The sequence below is a fragment of the Toxotes jaculatrix genome, chromosome 2 (assembly GCF_017976425.1).
Source record: "Toxotes jaculatrix isolate fToxJac2 chromosome 2, fToxJac2.pri, whole genome shotgun sequence".
Taxonomy (NCBI): domain Eukaryota; kingdom Metazoa; phylum Chordata; class Actinopteri; family Toxotidae; genus Toxotes; species Toxotes jaculatrix.
The window spans coordinates 11,744,849-11,765,414 of NC_054395.1; the positions used below are offsets into that span (position 1 = coordinate 11,744,849).

General features: G+C 44.2%; 1 protein-coding gene across 2 annotated transcripts in view; it reads left to right on the forward strand.

The window, feature by feature from the left end:
- impdh2 (IMP (inosine 5'-monophosphate) dehydrogenase 2) overlaps nt 1-20,566 on the forward strand; it is a 110,592-nt gene that overhangs the window by 25,474 nt on the left and 64,552 nt on the right. The window lies entirely within an intron of this gene.

Sequence of the window (20,566 nt, forward strand, 5' to 3'; positions counted from 1 at the left end):
GACAATTTCCCTTTGGGAAATCGCGAGAGTGGTGCATTGCACTGCTAGTAATGTTGTGTGCTTCGCAAAACCCAGTATTGACTATTGTGTGTGTGTGTCTGTGTGTCTCTGTGTGTGTGTGTGTGTGTGTGTGTCTGTGTTTGTGTTTGTCTGTGTGTGCCTGAGTGGGTCTGTGTCAATACTGGGTTGTGCTTCGCACAACCCAGTATTGACTATTGTGTGTGTGTGTGTGTGTGTGTGTATGAGTCTGTGCGTGTTTCTGTGTTTGAGTGCCTCTGTCCTGTGTGCCTCTGTCAATATTGTGCGGTGCTGGCGCACCGCACAATATTGACTTTGTGTGTGTCAGTCTATCTATGTGTGTGTCTGTGTTTGTGTGTGTCTGTGTCTGTGTCTTTGTCAAAAGGGGGGAAATTGGGAATTCTTTGAGCTTGTCCCATTCATTCTCTATGGGAAAATTTCGGCCCGTTTCTTGCGTATAACTTTGCGAAACGTGAATATTCTGTAGAACAAAATACAAGCACACCGAGTCCGATCAAGCCGCACGTTTTGATATATCATTTGTTGGTATGCGCTCAACGGTGTGGGAGGAGTAGCGAACCGAAAATTGGGAAGGAAGAAAACTGAGCATTTGAAAGTAAACACTAGACAATTTCCCTTTGGGAAATCGCGAGAGTGGTGCATTGCACTGCTAGTAATGTTGTGTGCTTCGCAAAACCCAGTATTGACACTATTGTGTGTGTGTGTGTCTGAATGTGTTTGTGCGTGTGTGTGTCTGTCTGTCTGTGTGTGTCTCTGTTTGTGTGTGTCTGTGTTTGTGTTTGTCTGTGTGTGCCTGAGTGGGTCTGTGTCAATACTGGGTTGTGCTTCGCACAACCCAGTATTGACTATTGTGTGTGTGTGTGTGTGTGTGTGTGTGTGTGTATGAGTCTGTGCGTGTGTATGAGTCTGTGCGTGTGTCTGTGTTTGAGTGCCTCTGTCAATATTGTGCGGTGCTGGCGCACCGCACAATATTGGCTTTGTGTGTGTCAGTCTGTCTATGTGTGTGTCTGTGTTTGTGTGTGTGTGTGTGTGCCTGAGTGGGTCTGTGTCAATACTGGGTTGTGCTTCGCACAACCCAGTATTGACTATTGTGTGTTTGTGCGTGTCTGTGTTTGTGTGCCTCTGTCCTGTGTTCCTCTGTCAATACTGGGTTGTGCTTCGCACAACCCAGTATTGACTATTCTGTGTGTGTGTGTGTGTGCTGTCGCACCGCACAATATTGACTGTGTGTATGTGTGTGTGTGTGTTTGTCTGTGTGTGCCTGAGTGGGTCTGAGTCAATACTGGGTTGTGCTGTGTGTGTGTGTGCTCTGACGAGGTCATTGAGTTTTAAAAAAGGGGGTTTCTGCTTTTCTCCAGAAATCCTGTGCTCGATTAACATTGGAGTCAATGGAGCAGTTGAGAGCTCCTCTTGTGGCTAAAAGGCACACCAAAGATAAACCGTAAATCCTACAGAAAAAGTGAACACATTGTGAGAAAGAGGACAAGTGTGGCTACAACCTTGGAGAATTTCACTGCTGTAGAGTAACATTTGTGGCCGTAGTTGTAGTGTAAAGAAAAAATTTCAGAGAATTTTTTTTAAAGCCTCTCCACTCTAACCTCTCACTCTAGCCTGGAACATTCCGCAATACACACTCATTGTAAACCCTGATTTTTTCCAAATTCACTGCTGACCAGTTGGGGCTCACAGTTCAAAAACTACACAACTTATGAAAAAGTTGAATACACCCCGAATACACAAGGCTTGTGTCTACATTTTACAGTTTGAATGGTGTTTCAAGATGAAGGCATACCAGAGCAGTCGATGTTTGAAAAAGGGGGGAAATTGGGACTTTTTTGAGCTTGTCCCATTAATTCTCTATGGGAAAATTTCCGCCCGTTTCTTGCGAATAACTTTGCGAAACGTGAATATTCTGTAGAACAAAATACAAGCACACCGAGTCCGACCGAGCCGCACGTTTTGATATATCATTTGTTGGTATGCGCTCAACGGTGTGGGAGGAGTAGCGAACCGAAAATTGGGAAGGAAGAAAACTGAGCATTTGAAAGTAAACACTAGACAATTTCCCTTTGGGAAATCGCGAGAGTGGTGCATTGCACTGCTAGTAATGTTGTGTGCTTCGCAAAACCCAGTATTGACACTATTGTGTGTGTGTGTGTCTGAATGTGTTTGTGTTTGTCTGTGTGTGCCTGAGTGGATCTGTGTCAATACTGGGTTGTGCTTCGCACAACCCAGTATTGACTATTGTGTGTGTGTGTGTGTGTGTGTTTGTGTGTGTGTATGAGTCTGTGCGTGTGTCTGTGTTTGAGTGCCTCTGTCCTGTGTGCCTCTGTCAATATTGTGCGGTGCTGGCGCACCGCACAATATTGGCTTTGTGTGTGTCAGTCTGTCTATGTGTGTGTCTGTGTGTGCCTGAGTGGGTCTGTGTCAATACTGGGTTGTGCTTCGCACAACCCAGTATTGACTATTGTGTGTGTGTGTGTGTGTGTATGAGTCTGTGTGTGAGTCTGTGTGTGTGTGTGTGTGTGTGTTTGTGTGCCTCTGTCAATATTGTGCGGTGCTGGCGCACCGCACAATATTGACTTTGTGTGTGTCAGTCTGTCTATATCTGTGTCTGTGTCAAAAGGGGGCTGTGCTACGCACAGCCCCCTTTTGACCCCTATAGTTCTGCTATAGTTTTTATTACAAAGACAGAGAGACATAGAGTTGTTACAGGGAGAGAGAGAGCCACAGCTCTTGCAGTCACGGTTGCCATGGGGATGAGCTTTCCCGCCGCTGAGGCAGCTCACAGGTGCTCTGACGAGCTCATTTTCGGCCGAATCGGGCCTGCCGAACAACTGCTATCCATGGAAAAACAAAACATGGTATGGCTAAACAAACGGCACCGTCAAAGAGACAAGACTTTAAGGAAGACCTGAATCTATTTTTTATGGTCCTACTGTCTAAAATGTGGGTTTTACAGCAAGTTTCAAAAAAGGGGATTTTCTGCTTTTCTCCAAAAATCCTCTGCTCGATTAACATTGGAGTCAATGGAGCAGTTGAGACCTCCTCTTGTCGCTAAAAGGCACGCCAAAGAGAAACCGTAAATCCTACAGAAAAAGTAAACACATTGTGAGAGAGAGGACAAGTGTGGCTACAACTCTGGAGAATTTCACTGCTCTAGAGTAAAATTTGTGGCCGTAGTCGTCGTGTAAAGAAAAAATTTCAGAGAGTTTTTTTAAAGCCTCTCCACTCTAACCTCCCACTCTAGCCTGGAACATTCCGCAATACACAATCATTGAAAAGCCTGAATTTTTTCAAAATCACTCATGATCAGTTGGAGCTCACAGTTCAAAAACTACACAACTTTTGAAAAAGTTGAATACACCCCGAATACACGAGACTTGTGTCTACATTTTACAGTTTGAATGGTGTTTCTAGGTGAAAGTATGCCAGAGGAGATACTGTTTGAAAAAGGGGAGAATTTGCGACTTTTTTGAAAATTTCCCAGCCATTCTCTATGGGAAAATTTCGGCCGGTTTTTCGCAAATTTCTTCGCGAAACGTGAATATTCTGGAGAACAAAATACAAGCACACCGAGTCCGATCGAGCCGCACGTTTTGATGTATCATTTGTTAGTGTGCGCTCAACGGTGTGAGACGAGTTACGAACCGAAAGTCGGGGCGGAAGAAGAAGAAGAAAAATCCACAGAATAACAGTAGTGTGCATTGCTTTGCATTGCACACTAGGTACCTCTATAGCTTTGCTATAGAGGTGCCTAGTGTGCATGCATAGCAATGCACCACTAACTAGACAATTTCCCTTTGGGAAATCGCGAGAGTGGTGCATTGCACTGCTAGTAATGTTGTGTGCTTCGCAAAACCCAGTATTGACTATTGTGTGTGTGTGTCTGTGTGCCTCTGTGTGTGTGTGTGTGTGTGTGTGTGTCTGTGTTTGTGTTTGTCTGTGTGTGCCTGAGTGGGTCTGTGTCAATACTGGGTTGTGCTTCGCACAACCCAGTATTGACTATTGTGTGTGTGTGCGTGTCTGTGTGTGCCTGAGTGGGTCTGAGTCAATACTGGGTTGTGCGAAGCACAACCCAGTATTGACTATTGTGTGTGTGTCTGTGTGCCTCTGTAAATATTGTTGTGCGGTGCAGTAGCACCGCACAATATTGACTGTGTGTATGTGTGTGTGTGTCTGTGTCTTTGTCAAAAGTCTGAGTGGGTCTGAGTGGGTCTGAGTCAATACTGGGTTGTGCTGTGTGTGTGTGTGTGCTCTGACGAGGTCATTGAGTTTTAAAAAAGGGGGTTTCTGCTTTTCTCCAGAAATCCTGTGCTCGATTAACATTGGAGTCAATGGAGCAGTTGAGAGCTCCTCTTGTGGCTAAAAGGCACACCAAAGATAAACCGTAAATCCTACAGAAAAAGTGAACACATTGTGAGAAAGAGGACAAGTGTGGCTACAACCTTGGAGAATTTCACTGCTGTAGAGTAACATTTGTGGCCGTAGTTGTAGTGTAAAGAAAAAATTTCAGAGAATTTTTTTTAAAGCCTCTCCACTCTAACCTCTCACTCTAGCCTGGAACATTCCGCAATACACACTCATTGTAAACCCTGATTTTTTCCAAATTCACTGCCGACCAGTTGGGGCTCACAGTTCAAAAACTACACAACTTAGGAAAAAGTTGAATACACCCCGAATACACAAGGTTTGTGTCTACATTTTACAGTTTGAATGGTGTTTCTAGGTGAAGGCATACCAGAGCAGTCGATGTTTGAAAAAGGGGGGAAATTGGGACTTTTTTGAGCTTGTCCCATTAATTCTCTATGGGAAAATTTCGGCCCGTTTCTTGCGAATAACTTTGCGAAACGTGAATATTCTGGAGAACAAAATACAAGCACACCGAGTCCGACCGAGCCACACGTTTTGATATATCATTTGTTGGTATGCGCTCAACGGTGTGGGAGGAGTAGCGAACCGAAAATTGGGAAGGAAGAAAACTGAGCATTTGAAAGTAAACACTAGACAATTTCCCTTTGGGAAATCGCGAGAGTGGTGCATTGCACTGCTAGTAATGTTGTGTGCTTCGCAAAACCCAGTATTGACACTATTGTGTGTGTGTGTGTCTGAATGTGTGTGTGCGTGTGTGTGTCTGTCTGTCTGTGTGTGTCTGTGTTTGTGTGTGTCTGTGTTTGTGTTTGTCTGTGTGTGCCTGAGTGGGTCTGTGTCAATACTGGGTTGTGCTTCGCACAACCCAGTATTGACTATTGTGTGTGTGTGTGTGTGTGTGTGTGTGTGTGTGTGTGTGTGTGTGTATGAGTCTGTGCGTGTGTCTGTGTTTGAGTGCCTCTGTCAATATTGTGCGGTGCTGGCGCACCGCACAATATTGGCTTTGTGTGTGTCAGTCTGTCTATGTGTGTGTCTGTGTTTGTGTGTGTGTGTGTGTGCCTGAGTGGGTCTGTGTCAATACTGGGTTGTGCTTCGCACAACCCAGTATTGACTATTGTGTGTTTGTGCGTGTCTGTGTTTGTGTGCCTCTGTCCTGTGTTCCTCTGTCAATACTGGGTTGTGCTGTGTGTGTGTGTGCTCTGACGAGGTCATTGAGTTTTAAAAAAGGGGGTTTCTGCTTTTCTCCAGAAATCCTGTGCTCGATTAACATTGGAGTCAATGGAGCAGTTGAGAGCTCCTCTTGTGGCTAAAAGGCACACCAAAGATAAACCGTAAATCCTACAGAAAAAGTGAACACATTGTGAGAAAGAGGACAAGTGTGGCTACAACCTTGGAGAATTTCACTGCTGTAGAGTAACATTTGTGGCCGTAGTTGTAGTGTAAAGAAAAAATTTCAGAGAATTTTTTTTAAAGCCTCTCCACTCTAACCTCTCACTCTAGCCTGGAACATTCCGCAATACACACTCATTGTAAACCCTGATTTTTTCCAAATTCACTGCTGACCAGTTGGGGCTCACAGTTCAAAAACTACACAACTTAGGAAAAAGTTGAATACACCCCGAATACACAAGGCTTGTGTCTACATTTTACAGTTTGAATGGTGTTTCTAGATGAAGGCATACCAGAGCAGTCGATGTTTGAAAAAGGGGGGAAATTGGGAATTTTTTGAGCTTGTCCCATTCATTCTCTATGGGAAAATTTCGGCCCGTTTCTTGCGAATAACTTTGCGAAACGTGAATATTCTGTAGAACAAAATACAAGCACACCGAGTCCGACCGAGCCGCACGTTTTGATATATCATTTGTTGGTATGCGCTCAACGGTGTGGGAGGAGTAGCGAACCGAAAATTGGGAAGGAAGAAAACTGAGCATTTGAAAGTAAACACTAGACAATTTCCCTTTGGGAAATCGCGAGAGTGGTGCATTGCACTGCTAGTAATGTTGTGTGCTTCGCAAAACCCAGTATTGACACTATTGTGTGTGTGTGTGTCTGAATGTGTTTGTGTTTGTCTGTGTGTGCCTGAGTGGATCTGTGTCAATACTGGGTTGTGCTTCGCACAACCCAGTATTGACTATTGTGTGTGTGTGTGTGTGTATGAGTCTGTGCGTGTGTCTGTGTTTGAGTGCCTCTGTCCTGTGTGCCTCTGTCAATATTGTGCGGTGCTGGCGCACCGCACAATATTGACTTTGTGTGTGTCAGTCTGTCTATGTGTGTGTCTGTGTTTGTTTGTGTCTGTGTGTGCCTGAGTGGGTCTGTGTCAATACTGGGTTGTGCTTCGCACAACCCAGTATTGACTATTGTGTGTGTGTGTGTGTGTGTATGAGTCTGTGCGTGTGTCTGTGTTTGAGTGCCTCTGTCAATATTGTGCGGTGCTGCCGCACCGCACAATATTGACTGTGGGTGTGTGTGTGTGTGTGTTTGTCTGTGTGTGCCTGAGTGGGTCTGTGTCAATACTGGGTTGTGCTTCGCACAACCCAGTATTGACTATTGTGTGTGTGTCTGTGTGCCTCTGTAAATATTGACTGTGTGTATGTGTGTGTGTGTCTGTGTCTGTGTCAAAAGGGGCCTGTGCTACGCACAGCCCCCTTTTGACCCCTATAGTTCTGCTATAGTTCTAATTACAAAGACAGAGAGACATAGAGTTATTACAGGGAGAGAGAGAGCCACAGCTCTTGCAGTCACGGTTGCCATGGGGATGAGCTTTCCCGCCGCTGAGGCAGCTCACAGGTGCTCTGACGAGCTCATTTTCGGCCGAATCGGGCCTGCCGAACAACTGCTATCCATGGGAAAACAAAACATGGTATCGCTAAACAAACGGCACCGTCAGAGAGACAAGACTTTAAGGAAGACCTGAATCTATTTTTTATGGTCCTACTGTCTAAAATGTGGGTTTTACAGCAAGTTTCAAAAAAGGGGATTTTCTGCTTTTCTCCAAAAATCCTCTGCTCGATTAACATTGGAGTCAATGGAGCAGTTGAGACCTCCTCTTGTCGCTAAAAGGCACGCCAAAGAGAAACCGTAAATCCTACAGAAAAAGTAAACATATTTTGAGAGAGAGGACAAGTGTGGCTATAACTTTGGAGAATTTCACTGCTCTAGAGTAAAATTTGTGGCCGTAGTCGTCGTGTAAAGAAAAAATTTCAGAGAGTTTTTTTAAAGCCTCTCCACTCTAACCTCCCACTCTAGCCTGGAACATTCCGCAATACACAATCATTGAAAAGCCTGAATTTTTTCAAAATCACTCATGATCAGTTGGAGCTCACAGTTCAAAAACTACACAACTTTTGAAAAAGTTGAATACACCCCGAATACACGAGACTTGTGTCTACATTTTACAGTTTGAATGGTGTTTCTAGGTGAAAGTATGCCAGAGGAGATACTGTTTGAAAAAGGGGAGAATTTGCGACTTTTTTGAAAATTTCCCAGCCATTCTCTATGGGAAAATTTCGGCCGGTTTTTCGCAAATTTCTTCGCGAAACGTGAATATTCTGGAGAACAAAATACAAGCACACCGAGTCCGATCGAGCCGCACGTTTTGATGTATCATTTGTTAGTGTGCGCTCAACGGTGTGAGACGAGTTACGAACCGAAAGTCGGGGCGGAAGAAGAAGAAGAAAAATCCACAGAATAACAGTAGTGTGCATTGCTTTGCATTGCACACTAGGTACCTCTATAGCTTTGCTATAGAGGTGCCTAGTGTGCATGCATAGCAATGCACCACTAACTAGACAATTTCCCTTTGGGAAATCGCGAGAGTGGTGCATTGCACTGCTAGTAATGTTGTGTGCTTCGCAAAACCCAGTATTGACACTATTGTGTGTGTGTGTGTCTGAATGTGTGTGTGCGTGTGTGTGTCTGTCTGTCTGTGTGTGTCTGTGTTTGTGTGTGTCTGTGTTTGTGTTTGTCTGTGTGTGCCTGAGTGGGTCTGTGTCAATACTGGGTTGTGCTTCGCACAACCCAGTATTGACTATTGTGTGTGTGTGTGTGTGTGTGTGTGTGTGTGTGTGTGTGTGTGTGTATGAGTCTGTGCGTGTGTCTGTGTTTGAGTGCCTCTGTCAATATTGTGCGGTGCTGGCGCACCGCACAATATTGGCTTTGTGTGTGTCAGTCTGTCTATGTGTGTGTCTGTGTTTGTGTGTGTGTGTGTGTGCCTGAGTGGGTCTGTGTCAATACTGGGTTGTGCTTCGCACAACCCAGTATTGACTATTGTGTGTTTGTGCGTGTCTGTGTTTGTGTGCCTCTGTCCTGTGTTCCTCTGTCAATACTGGGTTGTGCTGTGTGTGTGTGTGCTCTGACGAGGTCATTGAGTTTTAAAAAAGGGGGTTTCTGCTTTTCTCCAGAAATCCTGTGCTCGATTAACATTGGAGTCAATGGAGCAGTTGAGAGCTCCTCTTGTGGCTAAAAGGCACACCAAAGATAAACCGTAAATCCTACAGAAAAAGTGAACACATTGTGAGAAAGAGGACAAGTGTGGCTACAACCTTGGAGAATTTCACTGCTGTAGAGTAACATTTGTGGCCGTAGTTGTAGTGTAAAGAAAAAATTTCAGAGAATTATTTTTTAAAGCCTCTCCACTCTAACCTCTCACTCTAGCCTGGAACATTCCGCAATACACACTCATTGTAAACCCTGATTTTTTCCAAATTCACTGCTGACCAGTTGGGGCTCACAGTTCAAAAACTACACAACTTAGGAAAAAGTTGAATACACCCCGAATACACAAGGCTTGTGTCTACATTTTACAGTTTGAATGGTGTTTCTAGATGAAGGCATACCAGAGCAGTCGATGTTTGAAAAAGGGGGGAAATTGGGAATTTTTTGAGCTTGTCCCATTCATTCTCTATGGGAAAATTTCGGCCCGTTTCTTGCGAATAACTTTGCGAAACGTGAATATTCTGTAGAACAAAATACAAGCACACCGAGTCCGACCGAGCCGCACGTTTTGATATATCATTTGTTGGTATGCGCTCAACGGTGTGGGAGGAGTAGCGAACCGAAAATTGGGAAGGAAGAAAACTGAGCATTTGAAAGTAAACACTAGACAATTTCCCTTTGGGAAATCGCGAGAGTGGTGCATTGCACTGCTAGTAATGTTGTGTGCTTCGCAAAACCCAGTATTGACACTATTGTGTGTGTGTGTCTGAATGTGTTTGTGTGCCTCTGTCAATATTGTGCGGTGCTTCTGCACTGCACAATATTGACTGTGTGTGTGTGTGTGTGTGTGTGTGTGTGTGTCTGTGTTTGTGTTTGTCTGTGTGTGCCTGAGTGGATCTGTGTCAATACTGGGTTGTGCTTCGCACAACCCAGTATTGACTATTGTGTGTGTGTGTGTGTGTGTATATGAGTCTGTGCGTGTGTCTGTGTTTGAGTGCCTCTGTCCTGTGTGCCTCTGTCAATATTGTGCGGTGCTGGCGCACCGCACATTATTAACTTTGTGTGTGTCAGTCTGTCTATGTGTGTGTCTGTGTTTGTTTGTGTCTGTGTGTGCCTGAGTGGGTCTGTGTCAATACTGGGTTGTGCTTCGCACAACCCAGTATTGACTTTTGTGTGTGTGTGTGTGTGTGTATGAGTCTGTGTGTGTGTGTGTGTTTGTGTTTGTGTGCCTCTGTCAATATTGTGCGGTGCTGGCGCACCGCACAATATTGACTTTGTGTGTATCAGTCTGTCTATATCTGTGTCTGTGTCAAAAGGGGGCTGTGCTACGCACAGCCCCCTTTTGACCCCTATAGTTCTGCTATAGTTTTAATTACAAAGACAGAGAGACATAGAGTTGTTACAGGGAGAGAGAGAGCCACAGCTCTTGCAGTCACGGTTGCCATGGGGATGAGCTTTCCCGCCGCTGAGGCAGCTCACAGGTGCTCTGACGAGCTCATTTTCGGCCGAATCGGGCCTGCCGAACAACTGCTATCCATGGAAAAACAAAACATGGTATCGCTAAACAAACGGCACCGTCAAAGAGACAAGACTTTAAGGAAGACCTGAATCTATTTTTTATGGTCCTACTGTCTAAAATGTGGATTTTACAGCAAGTTTCAAAAAAGGGGATTTTCTGCTTTTCTCCAAAAATCCTCTGCTCGATTAACATTGGAGTCAATGGAGCAGTTGAGAGCTCCTCTTGTCGCTAAAAGGCATGCCAAAGAAAAACTGTAAATCCTACAGAAAAAGTAAACACATTGTGAGAGAGAGCACAAGTGTGGCTACAACTTTGGAGAATTTCACTGCTCTACAGTAAAATTTGTGGCCGTAGTCGTCGTGTAAAGAAAAAATTTCAGAGAGTTTTTTTAAAGCCTCTCCACTCTAACCTCCCACTCTAGCCTGGAACATTCCGCAATACACACTCATTGAAAACCCTGAATTTTTTCAAAATCACTCATGATCAGTTAGAGCTCACAGTTTAAAAACTACACAACTAATGAAAAAGTTGAATACACCCCGAATACACGAGACTTGTGTCTACATTTTACAGTTTGAATGGTGTTTCTAGGTGAAAGTATGCCAGAGCAGTAGATGTTTGAAAAAGGGGGAGAATTTGCGACTTTTTTGACCGTTTCCCATTCATTCTCTATGGGAAATTTTTCGCAGTTTTTTGCGAATAACTTTGCGAAACGTGAATATTCTGTAGAACAAAATAATAGCATAGCGAGTTAGATCGAGCCGCACGTTTTGATGTATCATTTGTTGATGTGCGCTCAACGGTGTGGGACGAGTTACGAACCGAAAATCGGGAAGGAAGTAGAAGAAGAAAAAGAAGAAGAACCGGGAGAACAAGAGTGTGCATGCTTTGCATTGCACACTAGGTACCTCTATAGCTGTGCTATAGAGGTGCCTAGTGTGCATGCAAAGCAATGCACCACTAACTAGACAATTTCCCTTTGGGAAATCGCGAGAGTGGTGCATTGCACTGCTAGTAATGTTGTGTGCTTCGCAAAACCCAGTATTGACACTATTGTGTGTGTGTGTGTCTGAATGTGTTTGTGTTTGTCTGTGTGTGCCTGAGTGGATCTGTGTCAATACTGGGTTGTGCTTCGCACAACCCAGTATTGACTATTGTGTGTGTGTGTGTGTGTGTGTTTGTGTGTGTGTATGAGTCTGTGCGTGTGTCTGTGTTTGAGTGCCTCTGTCCTGTGTGCCTCTGTCAATATTGTGCGGTGCTGGCGCACCGCACAATATTGGCTTTGTGTGTGTCAGTCTGTCTATGTGTGTGTCTGTGTGTGCCTGAGTGGGTCTGTGTCAATACTGGGTTGTGCTTCGCACAACCCAGTATTGACTATTGTGTGTGTGTGTGTGTGTGTATGAGTCTGTGTGTGAGTCTGTGTGTGTGTGTGTGTGTGTGTTTGTGTGCCTCTGTCAATATTGTGCGGTGCTGGCGCACCGCACAATATTGACTTTGTGTGTGTCAGTCTGTCTATATCTGTGTCTGTGTCAAAAGGGGGCTGTGCTACGCACAGCCCCCTTTTGACCCCTATAGTTCTGCTATAGTTTTTATTACAAAGACAGAGAGACATAGAGTTGTTACAGGGAGAGAGAGAGCCACAGCTCTTGCAGTCACGGTTGCCATGGGGATGAGCTTTCCCGCCGCTGAGGCAGCTCACAGGTGCTCTGACGAGCTCATTTTCGGCCGAATCGGGCCTGCCGAACAACTGCTATCCATGGAAAAACAAAACATGGTATGGCTAAACAAACGGCACCGTCAAAGAGACAAGACTTTAAGGAAGACCTGAATCTATTTTTTATGGTCCTACTGTCTAAAATGTGGGTTTTACAGCAAGTTTCAAAAAAGGGGATTTTCTGCTTTTCTCCAAAAATCCTCTGCTCGATTAACATTGGAGTCAATGGAGCAGTTGAGACCTCCTCTTGTCGCTAAAAGGCACGCCAAAGAGAAACCGTAAATCCTACAGAAAAAGTAAACACATTGTGAGAGAGAGGACAAGTGTGGCTACAACTCTGGAGAATTTCACTGCTCTAGAGTAAAATTTGTGGCCGTAGTCGTCGTGTAAAGAAAAAATTTCAGAGAGTTTTTTTAAAGCCTCTCCACTCTAACCTCCCACTCTAGCCTGGAACATTCCGCAATACACAATCATTGAAAAGCCTGAATTTTTTCAAAATCACTCATGATCAGTTGGAGCTCACAGTTCAAAAACTACACAACTTTTGAAAAAGTTGAATACACCCCGAATACACGAGACTTGTGTCTACATTTTACAGTTTGAATGGTGTTTCTAGGTGAAAGTATGCCAGAGGAGATACTGTTTGAAAAAGGGGAGAATTTGCGACTTTTTTGAAAATTTCCCAGCCATTCTCTATGGGAAAATTTCGGCCGGTTTTTCGCAAATTTCTTCGCGAAACGTGAATATTCTGGAGAACAAAATACAAGCACACCGAGTCCGATCGAGCCGCACGTTTTGATGTATCATTTGTTAGTGTGCGCTCAACGGTGTGAGACGAGTTACGAACCGAAAGTCGGGGCGGAAGAAGAAGAAGAAAAATCCACAGAATAACAGTAGTGTGCATTGCTTTGCATTGCACACTAGGTACCTCTATAGCTTTGCTATAGAGGTGCCTAGTGTGCATGCATAGCAATGCACCACTAACTAGACAATTTCCCTTTGGGAAATCGCGAGAGTGGTGCATTGCACTGCTAGTAATGTTGTGTGCTTCGCAAAACCCAGTATTGACACTATTGTGTGTGTGTGTCTGAATGTGTTTGTGTGCCTCTGTCAATATTGTGCGGTGCTTCTGCACCGCACAATATTGACTGTGTGTGTGTGTGTGTGTATGTGTGTCAGTCTGTCTGTGTGTGTCTGTGTTTGTGTTTGTCTGTGTGTGCCTGAGTGGATCTGTGTCAATACTGGGCTGTGCTTCGCACAACCCAGTATTGACTATTGTGTGTGTGTGTGTGTGTATGAGTCTGTGCGGGTGTCTGTGTTTGAGTGCCTCTGTCCTGTGTGCCTCTGTCAATATTGTGCGGTGCTGGCGCACCGCACAATATTGACTTTGTGTGTGTCAGTCTATCTATGTGTGTGTCTGTGTTTGTGTGTGTCTGTGTCTGTGTGTGCCTGAGTGGGTCTGTGTCAATACTGGGTTGTGCTTCGCACAACCCAGTATTGACTATTGTGTGTGTGTGTGAGTCTGTGTGTGTGTGTGTGTGTGTGTGTGTGTTTGTGTGCCTCTGTCAATATTGTGCGGTGCTGGCGCACCGCACAATATTGACTGTGTGTATGTGTGTGTGTGTCTGTGTCTTTGTCAAAAGGGGGCTGTGCTACGCACAGCCCCCTTTTGACCCCTATAGTTCTGCTATAGTTTTAATTACAAAGACAGAGAGACATAGAGTTGTTACAGGGGGAGAGAGAGCCACAGCTCTTGCAGTCACGGTTGCCATGGGGATGAGCTTTCCCGCCGCTGAGGCAGCTCACAGGTGCTCTGACGAGCTCATTTTCGGCCGAATCGGGCCTGCCGAACAACTGCTATCCATGGAAAAACAAAACATGGTATCGCTAAACAAACGGCACCGTCAAAGAGAGAAGACTTTAAGGAAGACCTGAATCTATTTTTTATGGTCCTACTGTCTAAAATGTGGATTTTACAGCAAGTTTCAAAAAAGGGGATTTTCTGCTTTTCTCCAAAAATCCTCTGCTCGATTAACATTGGAGTCAATGGAGCAGTTGAGAGCTCCTCTTGTCGCTAAAAGGCACGCCAAAGAAAAACCGTAAATCCTACAGGAAAAGTGAACACATTGTGAGAGAGAGGACAAGTGTGGCTACAAGTGTGGAGAATTTCACTGCTCTAGAGTAAAATTTGTGGCCGTAGTCATCGTGTAAATAAAAAATTTCAGAGAGTTCTTTTAAAGCCTCTCCACTCTAACCTCCCACTCTAGCCCGGAACATTCCGCAATACACACTCATTGTAAACCCTGATTTTTTCCAAATTCACTGCTGATCAATTAGGGCTCACAGTTCAAAAACTACACAACTTTTGAAAAAGTTGAATACACCCCGAATACACGAGACTTGTGTCTACATTTTACAGTTTGAATGGTGTTTCTAGGTGAAAGTATGCCAGAGGAGATACTGTTTGAAAAAGGGGAGAATTTGCGACTTTTTTGAAAATTTCCCAGCCATTCTCTATGGGAAAATTTCGGCCGGTTTTTCGCGAATTTCTTCGCGAAACGTGAATATTCTGGAGATTAAAATACAAGCATACCGAGTTAGATCGAGCCGCACGTTTTGATGTATCATTTGTTAGTATGCGCTCAACGGTGTGGGACGAGTTACGAACCGAAAATCGTCCGGAAGAAGAAGAAGAAAAAGAAGAACCGGGAGAACAATAGTGTGCATGCTTTGCATTGCACACTAGGTACCTCTATAGCTTTGCTATAGAGGTGCCTAGTGTGCATGCAAAGCAATGCACCACTAACTAGACAATTTCCCTTTGGGAAATCGCGAGAGTGGTGCATTGCACTGCTAGTAATGTTGTGTGCTTCGCAAAACCCAGTATTGACACTATTGTGTGTGTGTGTGTCTGAATGTGTGTGTGCGTGTGTGTGTCTGTCTGTCTGTGTGTGTCTGTGTTTGTGTGTGTCTGTGTTTGTGTTTGTCTGTGTGTGCCTGAGTGGGTCTGTGTCAATACTGGGTTGTGCTTCGCACAACCCAGTATTGACTATTGTGTGTGTGTGTGTGTGTGTGTGTGTGTGTGTGTGTGTGTGTGTGTATGAGTCTGTGCGTGTGTCTGTGTTTGAGTGCCTCTGTCAATATTGTGCGGTGCTGGCGCACCGCACAATATTGGCTTTGTGTGTGTCAGTCTGTCTATGTGTGTGTCTGTGTTTGTGTGTGTGTGTGTGTGCCTGAGTGGGTCTGTGTCAATACTGGGTTGTGCTTCGCACAACCCAGTATTGACTATTGTGTGTTTGTGCGTGTCTGTGTTTGTGTGCCTCTGTCCTGTGTTCCTCTGTCAATACTGGGTTGTGCTGTGTGTGTGTGTGCTCTGACGAGGTCATTGAGTTTTAAAAAAGGGGGTTTCTGCTTTTCTCCAGAAATCCTGTGCTCGATTAACATTGGAGTCAATGGAGCAGTTGAGAGCTCCTCTTGTGGCTAAAAGGCACACCAAAGATAAACCGTAAATCCTACAGAAAAAGTGAACACATTGTGAGAAAGAGGACAAGTGTGGCTACAACCTTGGAGAATTTCACTGCTGTAGAGTAACATTTGTGGCCGTAGTTGTAGTGTAAAGAAAAAATTTCAGAGAATTTTTTTTAAAGCCTCTCCACTCTAACCTCTCACTCTAGCCTGGAACATTCCGCAATACACACTCATTGTAAACCCTGATTTTTTCCAAATTCACTGCTGACCAGTTGGGGCTCACAGTTCAAAAACTACACAACTTAGGAAAAAGTTGAATACACCCCGAATACACAAGGCTTGTGTCTACATTTTACAGTTTGAATGGTGTTTCTAGATGAAGGCATACCAGAGCAGTCGATGTTTGAAAAAGGGGGGAAATTGGGAATTTTTTGAGCTTGTCCCATTCATTCTCTATGGGAAAATTTCGGCCCGTTTCTTGCGAATAACTTTGCGAAACGTGAATATTCTGTAGAACAAAATACAAGCACACCGAGTCCGACCGAGCCGCACGTTTTGATATATCATTTGTTGGTATGCGCTCAACGGTGTGGGAGGAGTAGCGAACCGAAAATTGGGAAGGAAGAAAACTGAGCATTTGAAAGTAAACACTAGACAATTTCCCTTTGGGAAATCGCGAGAGTGGTGCATTGCACTGCTAGTAATGTTGTGTGCTTCGCAAAACCCAGTATTGACACTATTGTGTGTGTGTGTCTGAATGTGTTTGTGTGCCTCTGTCAATATTGTGCGGTGCTTCTGCACTGCACAATATTGACTGTGTGTGTGTGTGTGTGTGTGTGTCTGTGTGTGTCTGTGTTTGTGTTTGTCTGTGTGTGCCTGAGTGGATCTGTGTCAATACTGGGTTGTGCTTCGCACAACCCAGTATTGACTATTGTGTGTGTGTGTATATGAGTCTGTGCGTGTGTCTGTGTTTGAGTGCCTCTGTCCTGTGTGTGCCTGTGTGCCTCTGTGCGTGAGTGGGTCTGTGTCAATACTGGGTTGTGCTTCGCACAACCCAGTATTGACTATTGTGTGTCTGTGTGTCTGTGTTTGTGTGCCTCTGTCAATATTGACTGTGTGTGTGTGTGTGTCAGTCTGTCTGTGTTTGTCTGTGTGTGCCTGAGTGGGTCTGTGTCAATACTGGGTTGTGCTTCGCACAACCCAGTATTGACTATTGTGTGGGTGTGTGTGTCTGTGTGTCTGTGTGTGCCTGAGTGGGTCTGTGTCAATACTGGGTTGTGCTTCGCACAACCCAGTATTGACTATTGTGTGTGTGTGCGTGTCTGTGTTTGAGTGCCTCTGTCCTGTGTGTGTCTGTGTTCCTCTGTCAATACTGGGTTGTGCTTCGCACAACCCAGTATTGACTATTGTGTGGGCGTGTGTGTCTGTGTGTCTGTGTGCCTCTTTAAATATTGACTGTGTGTATGTGTGTGTGTGTCTGTGTCTTTGTGCGGTGCGATCAATATTGTGCGGTGCTACCGCACCGCACAATATTGACTGTGTGTGTGTGTGTGTCAGTCTGTCTGTGTGTGTCTGTGTTTGTGTTTGTCTGTGTGTGCCTGAGTGGGTCTGAGTCAATACTGGGTTGTGCGAAGCACAACCCAGTATTGACTATTGTGTGGGTGTGTGTGTGTCTGTGTGCCTCTTTAAATATTGTGCGGTGCGGTAGCACTGTGTGTATGTGTGTGTGTGTCTGTGTCTTTGTCAAAAGGGGGCTGTGCTATGCACAGCCCCCTTTTGACTCCTATAGTTCTGCTATAGTTTTAATTACAAAGACAGAGAGACATAGAGTTATTACAGGGAGAGAGAGAGCCACAGCTCTTGCAGTCACGGTTGCCATGGGGATGAGCTTTCCCGCCGCTGAGGCAGCTCACAGGTGCTCTGACGAGCTCATTTTCGGCCGAATCGGGCCTGCCGAACAACTGCTATCCATGGAAAAACAAAACATGGTATCGCTAAACAAACGGCACCGTCAAAGAGACAAGACTTTAAGGAAGACCTGAATCTATTTTTTATGGTCCTACTGTCTAAAATGTGGATTTTAAAGCAAGTTTCAAAAAAGGGGATTTTCTGCTTTTCTCCAAAAATCCTCTGCTCGATTAACATTGGAGTCAATGGAGCAGTTGAGAGCTCCTTTTGTCGCTAAAAGGCACGCCAAAGAAAAACTGTAAATCCTACAGAAAAAGTAAACACATTGTGAGAGAGAGGACAAGTGTGGCTACAACTTTGGAGAATTTCACTGCTCTAGAGTAAAATTTGTGGCCGTAGTCGTCGTGTAAAGAAAAAATTTCAGAGAGTTTTTTTAAAGCCTCTCCACTCTAACCTCCCACTCTAGCCTGGAACATTCCGCAATACACACTCATTGAAAAGCCTGAATTTTTTCAAAATCACTGCTGATCAATTAGGGCTCACAGTTCAAAAACTACACAACTTATGAAAAAGTTGAATACACCCCGAATACACGAGACTTGTGTCTACATTTTACAGTTTGAATGGTGTTTCTAGGTGAAAGTATGCCAGAGCAGTTGATGTTTGAAAAAGGGGGAGAATTTGCGACTTTTTTGAAAATTTCCCATTCATTCTCTATGGGAAATTTTTCGCAGTTTTTTGCGAATTTCTTCGCGAAACGTGAATATTCTGGAGAACAAAATACAAGCACACCGAGTCCGATCGAGCCGCACGTTTTGATGTATCATTTGTTGATGTGCGCTCAACGGTGTGGGACGAGTTACGAACCGAAAATCGGGAAGGAAGAAGAAGTAAGAAGAAGATGAACGGGAAGAACAAGAGTGTGCATGCTTTGCATTGCACACTAGGTACCTCTATAGCTTTGCTATAGAGGTGCCTAGTGTGCATGCATAGCAATGCACCACTAACTAGACAATTTCCCTTTGGGAAATCGCGAGAGTGGTGCATTGCACTGCTAGTAATGTTGTGTGCTTCGCAAAACCCAGTATTGACACTATTGTGTGTGTGTGTGTCTGAATGTGTGTGTGCGTGTGTGTGTCTGTCTGTCTGTGTGTGTCTGTGTTTGTGTGTGTCTGTGTTTGTCTGTGTGTGCCTGAGTGGGTCTGTGTCAATACTGGGTTGTGCTTCGCACAACCCAGTATTGACTATTGTGTGTGTGTGTGTGTGTGTGTGTGTGTGTGTGTGTGTGTGTGTATGAGTCTGTGCGTGTGTCTGTGTTTGAGTGCCTCTGTCAATATTGTGCGGTGCTGGCGCACCGCACAATATTGGCTTTGTGTGTGTCAGTCTGTCTATGTGTGTGTCTGTGTTTGTGTGTGTGTGTGTGTGCCTGAGTGGGTCTGTGTCAATACTGGGTTGTGCTTCGCACAACCCAGTATTGACTATTGTGTGTTTGTGCGTGTCTGTGTTTGTGTGCCTCTGTCCTGTGTTCCTCTGTCAATACTGGGTTGTGCTGTGTGTGTGTGTGCTCTGACGAGGTCATTGAGTTTTAAAAAAGGGGGTTTCTGCTTTTCTCCAGAAATCCTGTGCTCGATTAACATTGGAGTCAATGGAGCAGTTGAGAGCTCCTCTTGTGGCTAAAAGGCACACCAAAGATAAACCGTAAATCCTACAGAAAAAGTGAACACATTGTGAGAAAGAGGACAAGTGTGGCTACAACCTTGGAGAATTTCACTGCTGTAGAGTAACATTTGTGGCCGTAGTTGTAGTGTAAAGAAAAAATTTCAGAGAATTTTTTTTAAAGCCTCTCCACTCTAACCTCTCACTCTAGCCTGGAACATTCCGCAATACACACTCATTGTAAACCCTGATTTTTTCCAAATTCACTGCTGACCAGTTGGGGCTCACAGTTCAAAAACTACACAACTTAGGAAAAAGTTGAATACACCCCGAATACACAAGGCTTGTGTCTACATTTTACAGTTTGAATGGTGTTTCTAGATGAAGGCATACCAGAGCAGTCGATGTTTGAAAAAGGGGGGAAATTGGGAATTTTTTGAGCTTGTCCCATTCATTCTCTATGGGAAAATTTCGGCCCGTTTCTTGCGAATAACTTTGCGAAACGTGAATATTCTGTAGAACAAAATACAAGCACACCGAGTCCGACCGAGCCGCACGTTTTGATATATCATTTGTTGGTATGCGCTCAACGGTGTGGGAGGAGTAGCGAACCGAAAATTGGGAAGGAAGAAAACTGAGCATTTGAAAGTAAACACTAGACAATTTCCCTTTGGGAAATCGCGAGAGTGGTGCATTGCACCGCTAGTATTAATACCAATGCATTCCTGTATAAGTCTATCTGAGTGTGTATCTATCTGAGTGGGTGTCTGTGTGTGTGTCTGTGTCAATGTAAGTGTGTGTGTCTTTATGTAGCTATGTCACACAATAGTGACAATACTGTGCTGTGCTACGCACAGCACAGTATTGTCACTATTGTGTGTCTGTGCAAATCTTTGACTACGTCCAGCACAGTATTGTCACTATTGTGTGTCTGTGCAAATCTCTGAGTGTGTGCCCTATGACTAAAAGCTGTGAAAATGTTGAATACCACATTGATTATTTGGACTTCATGTACATTGAATTGTGTTTCTAGGTTTACGTATGGCAGAGCTGTAGATGTTTAAAAAAGAATTTTTCATTTTTCATCCAGTCCCAATCATTTTCATTAGGAAATGAGGATTGCCAATGCTATGATACTATGATACAATACTATGATACCACAATGATACAATGAATTCATTTCACCTCCTACCATTCATTCTGTGTATCCATCTGTAGTCTTTGTCACAAACTAAACATAAACTTGAAACATAATTAGCAATTCAACAGCCATACACCGACATTTTGCAACACAGATGAACATTTTATTTTTTCCAAAAAGCTATACAGTAACCTTTTTTTTTTTAACAAAGATGAACTTAATTTTTCCAAAAAGTGATAAACTAACATTTTGCAACACAAATGTTTTTTCCAAAAAGTAACAATCTAACATTTCAGAAAAGATGAACTTAATATTT